The 11,085-nt window shown below is 40.2% G+C and overlaps 1 non-coding gene across 1 annotated transcript; it reads left to right on the top strand.

The window, feature by feature from the left end:
• The first annotated feature begins 5,848 nt into the window (after nucleotides 1-5,848).
• Nucleotides 5,849-5,905, top strand: LOC120063596. Its single transcript, XR_005478529.1, has one exon. It is a non-coding gene; the product is annotated as a U7 small nuclear RNA (small nuclear RNA).
• Nucleotides 5,906-11,085: the final 5,180 nt, after the last annotated feature.

Here is an 11,085-nt window from a genome sequence, read left to right as displayed (position 1 = left end):
ATATATATATATTGTTTTGGGGAGGGGAGGGGGTGGATCAGCTTTAATATTGAAGATAGATTGTGGCGTCCATCAATGTAATTGTCTGCATCAATTCCAATCACCCATATATTTTTTTGTAAGTATATATATTATTATTTTCCCCTAACACTACCTTCCCTCCCATAATTGGAGTAAACTAATGGACAACAACACTTAGGCTTCTACTTCCAGCATATACATACTATATATATTTTACGGACACAGTATATTTTACAATAGTTATCTTTTGTTTGTTTTTAGTCCCATCCTTCAGCTCCACTCAACCTCTCCCATCTATCTCTGAACACCATCCACTTTTAATTTCTATGTGCACTTAACTTTTGATTATCTTTAGGATATCCTGTATATCAAATTTCAGCCAGACCGCCCAGCCAACCCGAGCAGCCTACATGCCCGACCCCCACCAGTCTAGTCAATAACTGAACTCTCCCAACACAACATCTTTTTTTTTGTCTCAGGGGAAAGGTTTGGAACACAAACATGTAATGAAAACACACATGCACCTACACATTAACACACAGAAACAGCACATCTTCCGTATAAGTCATATCATCGGCCTAATAGTACTGTGGAGCTCGTTTTACTTGCACACAATATAGCTGGGTCACCTCATCCTGTCCCTAGGGGTCCACGGCCCTGTAGCGCCCCAACCCAACACACCCCACTCAGCTTTAGGATCTTAGTGAAACATTCATAATTTGTTTCAGATGTGTAAGATCAAGGCCAGAGTGACAACAGTACAGCAGACCCCCAGGGCCAGGACTGAGCAGCCCAGCAGCTAGGGATTGCCTAAATAGGTATCTCCCCTGACGTGGGCATGTTTTCAATACAGACTCCTTTTGTCTAACAGTATTCCATATAAGGCATCCAAACCTAATGAAAGTTGCACAGTGTACCCTTAATCCTAAAACAAATCTAGTGATACTGTACATAACTTGACATTTCTTCCATACATTGTGGGAGGATAACCATCCTTCCAATTACTGACAATGCATTTATTAGCCACTGTAAATGCTAGGTTACACAGTTTCTTCTGATAACAGTGTCCAGTATCAACATTTCCAAGTTAACAGGGAGAAGGGAGAATCTGTAGACTTGCTGAGATAAAAGAACATACTCTTTGACAGAATTCAGCCAGCCTTCACAAGACCACAACATATGCAAAAATGTTCCATTTTGTGCTTTACACCTCCAGCAGAATAATACAATTTCTGAGTGTATGATATTCAGTTTCCCTGGCATATAGTACGTTCTATGGATGTTCTTAAACTGCAGTAATTTATGTCTGAGATTCTATGAACATGACTGTGCATTCAAATATATTTGTATCCATTCATCATCATCAATAGTGTCTCCCGGGTCTTCCTCACATTTTTGCTTTACATGTTTTGTGTCATCAGGAAAAGCCTCTATCAACCCTTGATACAGTTTGGAAATCAACTTTGGAGGTTTGTTAGACTACCTTAAAATAGCATCTGGCTTGTCCAGTGTTTGCTGGACAGAGAGAATAAAGTGTTGTGTCTGCAAAAATTAACCTCACCTCTGTCACACTGGTCTTCCCTGGCTGCCTTACCCTGCTGAGAAACCCTGTCACCATTTGATCCTCCTAAAAGTAGGCATGACAAAGAATTACCTTTGTGTACAATTATGCATTATATTATCCAAGAATATAATAAATGGTTCAATAATTTAAATGATGATTATACTCAGATCTCAGACTGTAGCTTTAAGCTTAATCTGCTGTCATGTAGCTACTGTAGATCTACCCATCAATTCAAGATGGAACTTTGTATCATTCACTAAACATACTGCGAAATTCACCTGAGCTCCATAGACTGGTCTTCCCTGGCTGTCTGACCCTGCTGGGAATTGTCCTACTCCTTAAAGGTAGACTATAAAAATAGCTCAAGATAAAGTGCAAGACTCCAACTTTGCTCTCTTCAAACTGCATCTATCATATTGGCTGATATAGCCCAGTAATACAATGTAAGGGCCATGTGAGAATCTCTTGTAATTTAACTTATTTCATAAGTTATTTTTGCGCATTTGATATTACCTATAGGGCGCAAAATTGCTGGGACCATGGCTGGCAAGTGAGCTGCGTCAGATATGCCTAAAATAACATTGCGGGACTGCGGTCGGTTCTGGGACCAGTTCTAGCGGTAGCGGTTGAGAGTGGGACAGAAAGCCAGCGGGTGGTTTCATTATTTGATTCAGGTCTAGTTGATTGAGGCAAAAATAATAGCTAATGAAAGCCAACTTTTGGTCAGTTCTCTCTCTAATGGTACATCAACTGGCAAAAGCTTGCCAAGTTAATTTACTCCTGAAACAGGACAAAACAAAGGCAACAAAACATTTACATACCAACAACTGTTGTTAGATAGCGATATGAGGTGGCAATTATTACTATCTGACAGATAGCTAGAGGCTAGAGCTAACCTGGCTGTGGTAGCTACTCACTAGCATAGCTTATTCATTCACCTCAGTCGAGAGGGGATGAAACATTAGCTAACATTACATTTCAGTTACAATACTAGCTCAGCACTCCAAATAAACACTAGTTTAGTTTTTTCTGTTAAGTTAAACAGCAGTTACCTTGCCAGCCTCATCAGTCAACTGAAGAGTAGCCAGTTTCTGTTCTGCTACCTTTTACAACTTGGTGAAAGAGCACTACACGTACACACTAAACCATGCTCAACTCTCCTATGCTGGTCCAGCCAGCCTTCCAGAAGCTTTGCCTTCACACAACCTGTCAGCCCGCTCTGTGGGGTCCGAGCGGTCCTAAAGTCAGTCGGCTAAACACTCCAAACAGCCTACGTGACTGCTCGGAGGCGTCCGCATGGTCCTAAAGCAAATCGTTGCCGCATTTTGTATCACATTTGAATGCTAAACCCGGGGATGACAAAAATGCAATTTCAGAATGTGGGGAGGACATCCCCAGTGAAAGCTGCACCCCTGTTGCGCCCCTGATAAAACCAGTATGTATGTATATGAATATGAGAGGATAAATAAACACATTCATTATATAAATATTACAATAAATAATGACAAGAATCTCATGTTCCCATTGTAATGACTACTATTTCAAATGTATTTTCAGCGTTACATATAATCCTGTAATTATAAATCACTGTTCTCAATCTAAAGGCGAATAGTCAATGTTGTTCATTGTAGTAGTTTGCTGTTCATTAGATTTGTCTTGAATTATTTTGATAAATCATGCACTTTAATTATATTTATTTGCTAATAACATCTCTGAGATGCTAGAGTTTCAGAAATGATGTAGAAAAAATGGAAGTGTAGGCTACAGGAAAGAACACTAGGTGGAGATAGTCCGCTTTGTGTGGTCAATCTCAGAATAGCCTCTACAAGCTCGTCATAGGGCTGCAGGTAGCCTAGAGTTTAGAGCTGTGGACCAGTAATCGCAAGGTCTCTGCTTCGAGTAGCCTGTACTACTATGGCTAACCCTGTAAAAAAAAAAAATATTCACTGCACCTATCCGGTGAATGTGACTTTAAAACTTTATTTTTATTTTTTCAAGGGCGCAACTTTGTTTTTGAATCGGGGGGGGACATATTTATTATTTTTGTCGGATAAACACTCCAAACAGCCTACCTGACCGTTCGGAGGCATCCGCATGGTCCTGAAGCACACCGTTGTCTCGTTTTGTATCACATTCCAATGATAAAACTGGGTGGGAGAAAAATGCAATTTCAGAATGTGGGGCTAAAACAACATGGGCTATTTACTCCACCAGCAGTTTCATGATTATCCACGACCATGCAGTTGTCCAATTACAACTGAATCTAGTTATGTGAGGGCACACTAATTGATAGTGTAGTGGAGAAGGGAGAGCATCAGGTCGATCAATCCACCCCCACAGACGAGAGGTTCTGAAAACAGACACTGTAGAAGAACTTCAATGGAATAAAGCTCCAGGGGAATCCTATATGTGCACATGTAGTCATCATCAGTGAGAACTGCAAACAGTGAGAACGTGACAGTCACTATTGACCAGCATGTTCTCTCACACACACATTTCTCATTCATTGCACATGCAGTGCCCATATGAAGATAGACTACACCGTTTACTATATAATACTACAGTACATACTATAGAATTGTATAGTAAACTAGTATACTGTAGAATACTATGCTACCCACTGTAGTAACCCTAGATCATGTGTAGTACTTACTATAGAATGTTGTAGTATACTGTAAAATACTAAATACTTCCATATTATCCCCCAAAAAACTGTTATAAAAACTCCAGTAATATCTGCAAAATATACTTCATTTTTTATATATGAATACTACAGTATTTAATTTGCATATACACCCCCACCAATGTTCCAGTTTGTGTCACCCATAAGTGAGAAACCTACATGCCAAGTATAGACCATATACACTACATGACCAAAAGTATGTGGACATCTGCTCATTGAACATCTTGTTCCAAAATCATGGGAGTCAATATGGAGTTCATCCCCATTTGCTGCTATAACAGCCTCCACTCTTCTGGGAAGGCTTTCCACTAGATGTTGGAACATTGCTGCAGGGACTTGCTTCCATTCAGCCACAAGAGCATTAGTGAGGTCAGGCACTGATGTTGGGCAATTAGGCCTGGCTCGCAGTCGGTGTTCCACTTCATCCCAAAAATGTTTGATGGGTTGAGGCCAGGGCTCTGTGCAGGCCAGTCAAGTTCTTCCACACCAATCTCGACAAACCATTTTTGTATGTACCTCGGTTTGTGCACGGGAGCATTGTCATGCTGAAACAGGAAAGGGCCTTCCCCAAACTGTTGCCACAAAGCTCAGAATCGTCTAGAATGTCATTGTATGCTGTAGAGTTTAGATTTGCCTTCACTGTAACTAAGGAGCCTTGAAAATCAGCCCCAGAACATAATTCCTCCTCCACCAAACATACATTTGAGGAACTGACTTGTTGGAAAGGTGAAAGTTTAGATTTGAAAGTAACTGAGCTCTTCAGTAAGGCCATGCTACTACCAATGTTTGTCTATGGAGATTGCATGGTTGTGTGCTCGATTTTATACACCTGTCAGCAACGGGTGTGGGAGAAATAGCCGGATCCTCTAATTGGAAGGGGTGTCCACATACTTTTGTGTATTGTGTTCCCTACAGATTATAGTAAAGAGCAGGAATGCTGAACTATTTATTCAGCAGTGGTGGAAAAAGTTCTCATTGTCATACTTGAGCAAAAGTAAAGATACCTTAATAGAAAATGACTCAAGTGGAAGTCACCCAATAAAATACTACTTGAGTAAGAGTCTAAAAGTATCTGTTTTTAAATGTACTTAAGTACAATGGTGGAAAAACTATTCAATTATCAAGTGAAAAGTACAAGTAAATGCTATTCATCAAATTCCTTGTATTAATCAAACCAGATGGCATGATTTTCTTGTTTGTTTCAATTTACGGACAGCCAGGGGCAGACTCCAACACAGACATAATTTACAAATGCAGTATTTGTGTTTAGCCAGTCCACCAGCTCAAAGGCAGTAGGGATGTCAACATGTTATATTGATAGGTGTGGAAATTGGACCCTATTGCTGTCCTGCCTGAGCATTGGAAATGTATAGAGTACTTTTTGGTGTCAGGGAAAACGTATGGGAGTAAAAAAGAACATATTTTCTTCAGAAATGTAGTACATTTAAAATGTGTCAAATATATAAATAGTATAGTAAAGAGACCCCCAAAAAACTACTTAAGTAGTGCTTCAATGTATTTTTACTTAGTTACTTTACACCACTGCCATTCAGACCCCAGTCCTACCTACCTACAGGTTATAGAAAATGTGCTCTTTTAGTATTTCTCTAGTAGGTTTCTTCAAGGAGAAAGCCTCCACTTCTATGTCAAAGATATATTAAATACTACAGTAATGTCCGCAAAAACACTACAGTAAATACTACAGTATACTACAGTCAGCAAAAACACTCCATTAATTACTATTATGTGTACTACATATTATTTTATTACAGTATTTATGCTATAGTTAACTATAATTACTACAGTATACTACAGTGAATACTACAGTTAAGTCTGTAAAAACACTACACTGAATACAAAACAAATTCAAATTAAATAAAAATATTTGTCACATGCTTTCTAACAACTGTCACGACTTCCGCCGAAGTCGCTTCCTCTCCTTGTTCGGGCGGCGTTCGGCGGTCGACGTCACCGGTCTTCTAGTCATCGCCGATCCACCTTTCATTTTCCATTTGTTTTGTCTTGTCTTCCTGCACACCTGGTTTACATCTCCTACTATTTAACATGTGTATATGTAGCCCTCTGTTCCCTCCATGTCTGTGTGGGGTGTTGTTTTTTTTTGTCAAGGTTGGTACGCTTCTGGCTGGTTTGCGCCGGATTTTTTTCATACCCGTGCTTTGTGGCAGCCGGTACTTTGTACTTGGGTTTTGTACTTTGTGCTGCCTCACTTGTTCTTTGGGCATTTGTGTTGTGATGCGGTTGCGTTCTGTATTATGATTGCCTAAGTAAAGTGCTTTTTCATCTCTGCTCTCCTGCGCCTGATTTCCATGCACCAGCTACACCCACCACTGACAACAACAGGTGTAGACTAACAGTGAAATACTTACTTAAGGGCACTTTTCAACAATGCAGAGAGAAAGAAAATAGAGAAATAATAGAGAAGTAAAACACGTAATAATGAATACATAATGAGTAACGATAACTTGGCTATTTACACGGGGTACCAATACTGAGTCAATGTGCTGGGGTACGAGGTAATTGATGTAGATATGTATATACAACTAGGAATAAAGTGACAGATAATAAACAGTAGCAACAGCGTATGTGATGAGTAAAAAAAAAGAGTCAATGCCGGTTAGTCCAGGTAGCTATTTGGTTAACTATTTAGCTAACTATTTAGCAGTCTTATGGCTTGGGGGTAGAAGCTGTTTAGGGTCCTGTTGGTTCCAGACTTGCATCGGTACCGCTTGCCGTGCGGTAGCAGAGAGAACAATTTTATGTCTTGGGTGGCTGGAGTCTTTGACAATTTTGGAGGTCTTCCTTTGACAGCGCCTGACATAGAGATCCTGGATGGCAGTGAGTTCGGCCCCAGTGGTGGACTGGGCCGTATGCACTACCCTCTGTAACCAATTTTCAATTTGGGCTGTAACAGAAAAATTTGGGAAAAAGTCAAGGGGTGTGAATACTTTCAGAAAGCCCTGTATATACTGTATACTATAGTATTTTTTTCATGTGGGTGAAAATGCTTTGGGAGTTTTTTGGAGTCTAAAGGTTATTTCAGGACCATGGCAGTTAGGCGTGTGTGTCTGAGTCTCAGTCTCTCTCAGAGAAGGAATAAATTAACAGCGTCTTTGCCCTCGTGGGAACTTCGTATCGAAGTATTTCTATGGAAGTCTATCCTTCGTATGTCACAAGCACGTCACATTGGGCTGAGTCAAAAGTAAAATCAGCAGGGTCTGGTTCACATGTCATTGCAACAGAGGATGGAAACTTCTATTTTTCCACTCTGATCCCTTTTCAGCCAAAGCTCTATTAGTGGAATTCATTAGAAGTGTTGTATTTCAAAGACCGTAGAACATTGAAAACCAGAAGCAGAGGGTAGAGCAAAGAGAGACTTAAAAATGTGTAATGCCTTTCTCAGTACTTATTTTTTGTATTATTTGATTGACGATACTAGTGTGCTACCTGCATGACTATTTTATCTTTCTTTGGAAGCTACAGCCCACGCACCCACACACTTCTTATTCAGGAAACTGGGAGCATCTGCATAGGAGGGGTATCTACTCGGTACTGGTTGTAGGTTTTTACCCACAACTTTTCTATGTTCAGAAAAAAAGCAATTGTGTGCTTTTAATAATGCAGGTTCGATTGAATTGGGCTCTTAGTCTCTTTGTATCTCTCTTTATATCTCTCTTTGTATCGCTCTTTGTATCCCTCTCTCCAGCCCAGAGAGCGAGAGACAGTCAGTTCATCATCAATACCATCTGTGTTTTGAGCCAATAGCCTCTCGATTACGTCACCACTGAGACAGTATGACTCACAGAGAGAGAGGCACATTCATGCCAGCCAATGTCAATGGGGACAGAGTGTCTGCTGGCTCAATAAGTATTTCTGGCCACTCCCTCAGGTCAGCCTGTCCACTTGGCTGCCAGGACTTGCTGGAGATACTCATCTTCATGCCGGGAGTGACGATTGTCGTTGCAATGCCATTCACATTCCAAACGCACAGAGGAAGTACATTGTAACACCCAAGAGAAAATAACCATAGGAAAATCAACCAATACTGCCTGCGCTCCATCCACTGTTCACTACCATGCTTCTGCCTTGATGTAAATGACAGATAACCCCTCTGTAGACATTATTATTATTATTATGCCCACAATGTGGTCAGTGCATACCCACATGAGGAAACCTGGTTGAGAAAATACTCAGAAAGCAAATTTTCTGTATCAGGTAGGTGGTAGGCAGGTCAGAATGGAAAGTTCATTATTCTGCTGTTTTCTATAACCTGAAGGGAACACAATATATGGTCTATACTTGTCATGTATGTCTCCACCTTTCATTTTCCATTTGTTTTGTCTTATCTTCCTGCACACCTGGTTTACATCTCCTACTAATTAACATGTGTATGTAGCCCTCTGTTCCCTCCATGTCTGTGTGGGGTGTTGTTTTTTTCTGCTGTTTTCTATAACCTGAAGGGAACACAATGTATGGTCTATACTTGTCATGTAGGTTTTTGACTTATGGGTGGCACAAATTGGGATATGGGGGAGGGGAATGGGCAAGGTATATGCAAATTAAAAACTGTAGTATATTCTAGTAATTACTGTAGTGTTTTTGCGGACATCACTGTAATATTTACTGTAGTGTTCTGCGGTCTGTAGTATACTGTATTATTTACTGTAGTATTCTACAGTATACTACAAAATCCTATAGTAAGTACTACACATGATCGGGATACTACAGTGTGTAGTATAGTATTCTACAGTACTGTATATTACAGTTTACTACAGAGTTCTATAGTATTTACTGTAGTATTCTATACTAAACGGTAGTATTTTTTCACGTGGTGTCACGTTCCTGACTGGTTTTCTGTTATTTTGTATGTGTTTGACGGTCAGGGCGTGAGTTTGGGTGGGTAGTCTATGTTATGTGTTTCTATGTTTGTTAAAGGGTGACCTGATATGGTTCTCAATTAGAGGCAGGTGGTTTTCATTTCCTCTGATTGAGAGCCATATTAAGGTAGGTGTTTTCACATTGATTGTTGTGGGTGGTTGTCTCCTGTGTCTGTGTTTGTCGCGCCACACGGGACTGTCTCGGTTTGTTTGTACGTTCGTTCTTTTGTGTAGTCATTTTCCTGTTCGTGAGTTCTTCGTTACATGTAAGTTCGCATGTCCAGGTCTGTCTACGTCGTTTGTTATTTTGTTAGTTATTCAAGTATAGTTCGTTTTTGTCTTGTTTAAATAAATTCATTATGTCCTATTCCAACGCTGCATTTTGGTTGAATCCTTGCTCCTCCTCTTCGGATGAAGAGGAGGAGGAAATCCGTTACACGTGGGTATTCATGCAATCACTTTTATTTGTGTGCTTGTGTAAGTGGCGGTCGGTGATGTTTAAGATGAGGGAGGACATTATTTTTTCTTATGAGCATGGCCTTATTTCTATTACAGCATATTGGATGACTGTCATTCATATTCCATTCACCCAGCTTGATGTAACATCGATTGGTTTAGGCTACTAAATTATACTCTAATTTTCCCTATAGCCATCATGAGGTTGCTACAATCTAGCCTATGAATGAAAGTTTACAACGTAGGTGCACAGGTCGAGAGAAAGATTTGAGTAGTCAAGGTGACAGACAGTGACACATTCAATACCGCCTTGCACGCTTTTGTCCGCATCTAGCTAATCTAGGGTGTAATCATTAGTCCAACAGTTGCAAACAAGGGTTTCTATTGGTAAATTCAGATAAGTTTTTTCCCGTTTTGTTCCGTTTGCTTCTGTTTAAGAAACGTTTTGCAACAGAATCGGTGGAATGAATACACCCCTGATCACATGCAAACACAGTTCACTTTCATAGCAGCCACACAGAAAGAGCATTATATTTTTGCTCGTTGTAGAATTCCTTCTCGCATCTACGCACTCTACTCCTCTCACCTTTTCCCTCCGCTTGTGGACTTCAGTGCACAACACATCAGCTGTCTGTCACCAGGCAGAACATTTTTTCCAAGCAAAACCTTCATATCATAACCGCTACACACAGCCTACATCGTTGTCACCATGTTAGCTAATGTCATAGCTAGTAAACATAGCTACTAGAACTAACGCATTAGTAAATCCGCTACAATCATGCAGTAAAGTGTACAGTCAGCAAGAAGTTTAGCAGTTACATCAAGGGGCCCTGTTGACAATAAATGTATAAAACCAAAAGCTTGCCTTGACTTGAAAGCGTTCCAGTGTTGGACAGCCATAGCGTTGGATAGCCATCCCTCTCCAGTGTTGGATAGCCATCCCTCTCCGTTTGAGGTGGGTGTTTGAGTAGTCTAAACTAGCTAGCTGCATTCACTAGCTAAGTGAAAGTGAAAGAAATTACAATGATATATACAGTGCTGTAAAAAGGTGTTTTCCCCCTGTCTAAATTTCTCTACTTTTGCATATTTTTCATACTGAATGTTATCAGATCTTCAACCAAAACCTAATATTAGAGAAAAGGAACCTGAGTGAACAAATAACACAACAATTGCATACTTATTTCCTTTATTTCATAAACAAAGTTATGCAACACCCAATACCCAATGACCCTGTGTGAAAAAGTAATTGCCCCCTTACACTCAATAACTGGTTGTGCCACCTTTAGCTGCAATGACTCCAACCAAATGCTTCCTGTCGTTGTTGATCAGTCTCTCATGTCGCTGTGGAGGAATTTTGTCCTTGTCACGCTCGTCTGACGAAGAAAGAGTGGACCAAAGCGCAGCGTGGTACCTGTTCATAATATTTTAATAAGTTAGAACACTTGAACAAAAATAACAAAGAGACA

The sequence above is a fragment of the Salvelinus namaycush genome, chromosome 18 (genome assembly GCF_016432855.1).
Source record: "Salvelinus namaycush isolate Seneca chromosome 18, SaNama_1.0, whole genome shotgun sequence".
NCBI lineage: Eukaryota > Metazoa > Chordata > Actinopteri > Salmoniformes > Salmonidae > Salvelinus > Salvelinus namaycush.
This window is presented reverse-complemented; position numbering and strand designations above follow the sequence as displayed.